Raw genomic sequence first — 6,297 nt, forward strand, 5'->3', positions numbered from 1 at the left:
TTTATGTTATTATAGCGCGCTACGACACTTCTGCCCTGCCCCCCGGAAACTTCTAATCGAACCAGAGCTGTTTTTCTTTTTGGCAGCGGTCGACGAATCTTCGATCAATATCCAATTTGGAGGGATTGTTGTTCTGCTTTGTCTAAGAGGAATTTCAAGATTTCAGGAATTTTTTCTTTCTTCAGCTTTCGATGCTTAACCCTTTCAGAATTTTCTTTTGAGTTAAAAAAATATTTGATTACACATGTTAATTCAGTGGACTGTTTAGGTGATATTTTGATTAAACAAATATTTTTTTTCAATAAAGATTGTTATTCAATTCTGAATTCACTAGATCTACTAAAAATATTCAGAAATTTCTATCATTTACCAGGTTAATCGAAGGACATATTGGTACTCGGACGGATAAAAAGCAAACAACGAACCGATTGTTTCCACAGCTCGACGAACGTTTCGCGCACTGACAAAGTTGCGACTGACTAAACATTCACACGCAGCAAGTGGATAATGCAGCCCGACGAGTGGGAAAGTGCACAACCAGGTGCAGAAAAAGAGGTGAAACGTTTACTACGATGGGAACCACGCGAGATCGGTAGCAGCAGCGAAGCCGGTCGGTGATGCAACTGGCCGCAGCGACTACTCGGAGGCCCCCTGGTCTCGGTGCATCGAGGCGAAATGATTTTCCCTCTTACCTGCGCGGGCCCCCCTTCCCCATACAGTTTTGTGAACCTTGCGTCACAGAAAGAGAACACAACTTCTCCCGATCACGTTAACTTTCGCTAATAAAATCCTTCAGGGTCGCGATTCGCCCGTTCCCGTCGTCGTACAGTGGACCGTCTTTCCCCGAAAAGCTGGCCAAAATTCCTAACTTGTTGAAAATGGGAAATTTACGAAGTTGAAAGAGACCGACTATTGTATCTATAAGAAAAAGTTGTCTAGAATGATGACCTTGACAACATATTTCAAGATCATTAAAACCGAAAGTAGCTCCGTTATTCTGTATAATTACCGAGTAAGTTCAAAGATATTCTACATTTTTTGTATGCAAAGTTTATGTTTATAACATGTATGTTAATGGTAACATGGTTTACACATGATTATTTTAAAAATAAACTTCGCCTGATACATTAAACATGCTAGCGTTTTTGAGCCATTAAGAAGCACGAAATTTCGTCAACTTTAATGGCCTGTATCTCACTGACAGACCGCTATATTTTACGATTTCCAGCAGCGTTTGTTACACTGATATGTATACAGTAAATGCGTCATGCTAGCAACAAGCTGCTACTTACTTCAAAACAGTTATTCTGGCCAGCTTTTTGGGAAAAAAGATCGCTGTGCACCGCGACGATCGCGGAAACTTCCCTGATGGGAAACGGTCCTCTTCGCGAGCGCCTGTTCCGTAACGGAGGGGAATATAATTCTCACTTTTACTTTCTCCCCGATGCCAGCTGGAGCCTAGCTAGCGCACCCACGACAAAAGTCAGTTAGCGTATGCACCGAGCCTCGTTGGACGTGCAACAGGATGACCGTGACACATTTCGCAACTCGCAAAACGATGCGTTCGTTTCGGTAACACGCCGTGGCAATCGACACAACCGTCTGTTATTACCGTAATACGGGATTCGAATTAACGTTTCATCGAGCGTCTTTTCTTTCTATTGTCCGTTTCACGACGCACGTCGCGCACAGCGGTTTCGAAATGCTCGATCTGACAAGCGGAGATAAAAAATCAATAATTTCTAGCTGTACGTGTAATTGTTACGAAAAGGTTACTGACATCTTGTACAGCTATGTACTATGTTGCTTGGAAGCAGGGTTGGGCACATCCTATTTAAAATAAGATAACAAATAATCATTCGAAATAATGAATTATTTTAAAGTAGTAGTAAAGTATATCTCAAATACTTTATTATTTTTATTTCATATATAACATACGAAACTTTGTTCTGTTTTTAATTGAAATAAATTATTTTCAAATAATTCTTCATTCCTGTTACGTCACTCGAATGAAATAACAAATAGTTATAAGATAAGAGAATTAATAACGATAGAATTGGAGAGTATTTGAGAACTTATTTGAATAAATATTCGATCCAATAAAATATGAAATGAAAAATTTTTTAATTTGAAATCCAAATAACGTAAATTAATCTAACGAGAAGTCATTTGTCCTGGTCAAATAAATTACCACACGATGATATTAATTAACAGGTAAGAAGATACCATAATAAATTATTTGAAAGATTACTTTTCAAATAGTACATTTGGCTAATATCGAAGTTTGGTCCAGAGTTTGTAATGTACATTACGAATTAAACGTCTCCAGTTGGCGAAAAGGGTAAAATTATTTTGCCCCCCCCCCCCGCCATTCCACCACGTAACAACTCGACTCTGTAATTCGTGCGTCAATGCTCGGAACACGTAATACACGTAATAACGTTTCGTTACGTTTGGTCCACGCAATCTGGACTTAATTACTGCTTTCTCCGTTGGAGTCTCCAGACGTCTGCAACTCCAGGCCACCCCTTTTTCCCTAACTCTGCGTTCGACATCCTAGACGTCAATCGTTCGACTCGTCGCACATTGGTGAAACAAACCCAACAAATCAGAGATAATTTTAAAAATGTACGTTTAGTGATGTTTTCGACTTTTTAACACAATACAAAAATTAAGTTTCTACTGGTTGAATTTTTTCCGATTTTTTGACGATTTTTTATCACACTATACGTCGTTGTGAATCGTTCCTTCGGGCTGTCTTCGATCGCGAAATCTTGTGATTGTTTTTATTTGTTAAACAACAACGAATCCGAATGTCCCACGCTGTTTTTCCAGTTTTTCCATGTCGGTTTTCTACGCGCTGAAACTTTGGTATGCACTTGATGTTTATGAGAGACAAGTTACACACCACCATTTGTTCGATGTAATATATATTTCCATCCGCGAGGTCTTGTTGTTCTCGGAGCTTGTAAATAATCCCGCGAATTGCACACTCACTCATGGATGTACTTTAACACCTATGCTGGATTTAAAATGCAAATTGGAAACGATCGACTCGTGTATCGATCGAAGATGAGGACTCATAAGAACAGTCGGAAAATGATGGATCACCAAGAACCTAAAGAAACCGTCTGATTTTTCCGCGTATACGCTGCTTCTTGTAGCGCATAGCTTCGTTTAATATGTATGTGATTATTTTTTTGTTCACTTTTTTACAAGTGAGATTACTCTGATCCCCGTACTTTAACATCAATTTGTAACAATTATTCAAGCCACATGATTCGTTTATTAATCCGTACCAAGGTCCCTTTGTGGTACATACGCGTATTTCATTCTCTTGCAACTGAACGGCGTGAAACGAAGGAATAATAACGAAACAATAATACTTAATTCCGTTGAAGGAAGGACACACAGAGCACACACAGATGTTATTTAAAAAAATCTTTATGGCAATTTGCCTCAAGCAGAATCCGCTTTTCAAACAGCTCATCCGTGAGAGATTTTTACCTGGGTCCATCTAATATTGTCGCGAAAGAAAAATAGTAGAAGACGGAAGAGGGATGTTATTCTTCAGAAAAGTGTCAATAAATCAAACTCAAACCTAGTCACCCGATAGAATTTCGAAGACCAATTTCACAAGTATTTCTTTGAATTATTTCAAACGATTAGAAAATAAAATAATATTTCAAATAATGTCATCTCAGACCGTGATCACAGGCATGGGAGTAATTATTAAACAAAATAACATGTTATTTGAAATAATATTCCAAATAATGTCATTTCAGAAATGCCCCAGATCTGCTTCGAACAGAAGGGAATCGAGGTTATACTCACCCTAGCGCCTCACTGTTCGTCCGCGTAATGGCTCCCGATCGGGTTGGTCCTTCGGCTTTGTCAAGGATGCGTCGGGTGATCCAAGCTCCAGCACGATCCTGCGTGCACTGCGGTCACAGGAGAGAACCGACTGGAGCCGGTTTTCAGCCACCTTCCGTGTTCCCACATGTGCGATTCGTGATCGAGAAAGTTGCACGGGCCGTCTCTAGCAGGCGCGACGAGGTGTGCTTCCGTCGTCCTCCGTGCTCCTCGAGATATCGTCTGAACCATGGCTTAGTCATCGGTACCCACGTCCTCGTTTAGGTTCTTCCTCGAGTCCTGGATCCCTTCGAAGAACTCGGATGACGAAATGTGGCCTGGTAGGGGGCTCGATTGTAACACGTCTGATCGAACGATTCATCGGTTACCTTTTACCCGGCTCGATGAAAGGGGAAACACTCTTACTTCCGGCAACGTTCGCACGATTACTGCGTCTGGTTGCTACGGGGAGATCGCCTTGCGTCCGTCGTAGACGCTTCCGGCTACAGATAAATTTCGTGATTTCCCTTTTCTACACGAACGGACGCCCCACCTGACGTGTCTCGAAACCGGTACCGTTGAACGCGTGGGTCTTGTTACGATCGCGACCTGTTACATGATCGACGATTATTAAACGGCGAACAGGACGCCGCCGTACTCACTATTAATCCACGTGAAAAGATCAAATCTAAGTAATGCATATAGACGGTATAATTGGCAAGAAGTCGAGACCAGATTATATAAAATAGACAATATTGTAACAAAAATCATTACTTTCGCCGGTTTTTACACGGATTAGAAGAGACAGGACCATCGAGATTACAGTCGCTGATAACAGAAGCATATGGAGCCTCTTGCTTTCTTTTTTAGTCATTTTTCAACTACCAACAGTATCAGTCCGACGAGTGAACGCTGAAACGATCGAGTCGATCAAGACTTGAAAAGCAATAGGGTTGAACTTTTGAGAATCTTTCCCGTAAATAGGTATGGATCGTTCGGAGCAGTGTCATCTCGTTGGCTGTTCACTGGACGAAAGAGAAGTCGTTCGATCATTGCTGTTTAAGTACGTCTCCTTTTTTTTTTATTGTTTTCCACGAAAAACATCGTCGAAACGTAACGAACAATCACAAAGTCCATTGTCATTGCGCCCGTTCTGTCGAACTTGCAAAAAAAAAGTTATACCACCTTGACAGGAAGATTTTATAACATCAATTCGTTAGATTTTGCCCCGATCGGACGATTGTTCCTTTAGATCACTGAAGTATTCTCTATCCGGGAAGAACATTGAAAACAAAATCTATGAAAGACAAAGTTAAAGGAATTTGTAATCGGGAGTAATGTGGAATTACGAAGAATTGAGAATAAAATATTCAAAAAATTTGTCCCTGTGATTATTTTAATCTACGTAAAAAGGCCAGACGCAGCAAATTGTCATTGATCAGAACACGTTTGTCGAGACGATAGAGAGAGGTGCGAGGCGAGGTATCGAAACCGGAAGCCATTTGGAACTTACATACATGAATCGAGGAACTTCAACGGAAGCTGGAAGCCCGTTTATTCGATCACGGAGACTCGTGCATCCGGCCGTTAAGTAGCGAATAAAACTTCCAACTTTCTGCATCGGACTTTCCAGACGAGCACAGAAGTGATCGTCGAATTCGCTCGATAACCGCACATCGAGAGAGTATAAACTTATGCTGCCTTTTTTTGTATATATATATTAATGTACACTAATAGGATTTATCCTGTTTGTTTGATAAATAAATAAAAATGTATTACCGTTCACAGAGTTACGTTGTCGTATTCACCTCGAGCCGTCATCTTCGTTTTTCTTGCGTAATCACCGACCTTCGGGGATCACCGTGAGGAGAACGGAAAATTTTGGAAAAGGGGTCATTCATTATTCATCGCGAGTGTCTTCTTCGTCATTGCACTGTCGCCTGAGTCCTACGTTTCCATACTTTTTTTCTCTCTCTCTCTATGAGAGCACACACGTCACAACGATTACATAGAAATGAGATACAATTCTGACGCACGCTGGAACAACCGACACTCGTATAGATCACTATGTGTTCTAAGGATACGCGTATAATTGATGATTGGACACGTTTTCGAATTTGAACTTTCAACGGGATTCTCGATATACAGTAATGTTTCCATGAGTGCGACGAACTTGGGTCCGCTTCGGAGCATTCGTGCCAAAGCGAAAAGGTTTTCAACTGAACTTGAAACTCTTGAATATAGGAACTCTTTCACAGTTCGATGGGTTCCAAAAGTCTTGAAGATCTTGAAAGTCTTGATAATTTTCAAACTCTTCACCAGACACAGGAAAATAAGGAAGCACGTTCCATTTTCTCCCGTGCCACGACGAGACGAGCGACGAATACGAATGTCCGCGGGAAGCTACGCGTTGTACCATTGTGCACAACCTTTCTGAAGTTTCCT

This window comes from Dufourea novaeangliae, unplaced genomic scaffold, assembly GCF_001272555.1.
Source record: "Dufourea novaeangliae isolate 0120121106 unplaced genomic scaffold, ASM127255v1 scaffold335, whole genome shotgun sequence".
Lineage (NCBI taxonomy): Eukaryota > Metazoa > Arthropoda > Insecta > Hymenoptera > Halictidae > Dufourea > Dufourea novaeangliae.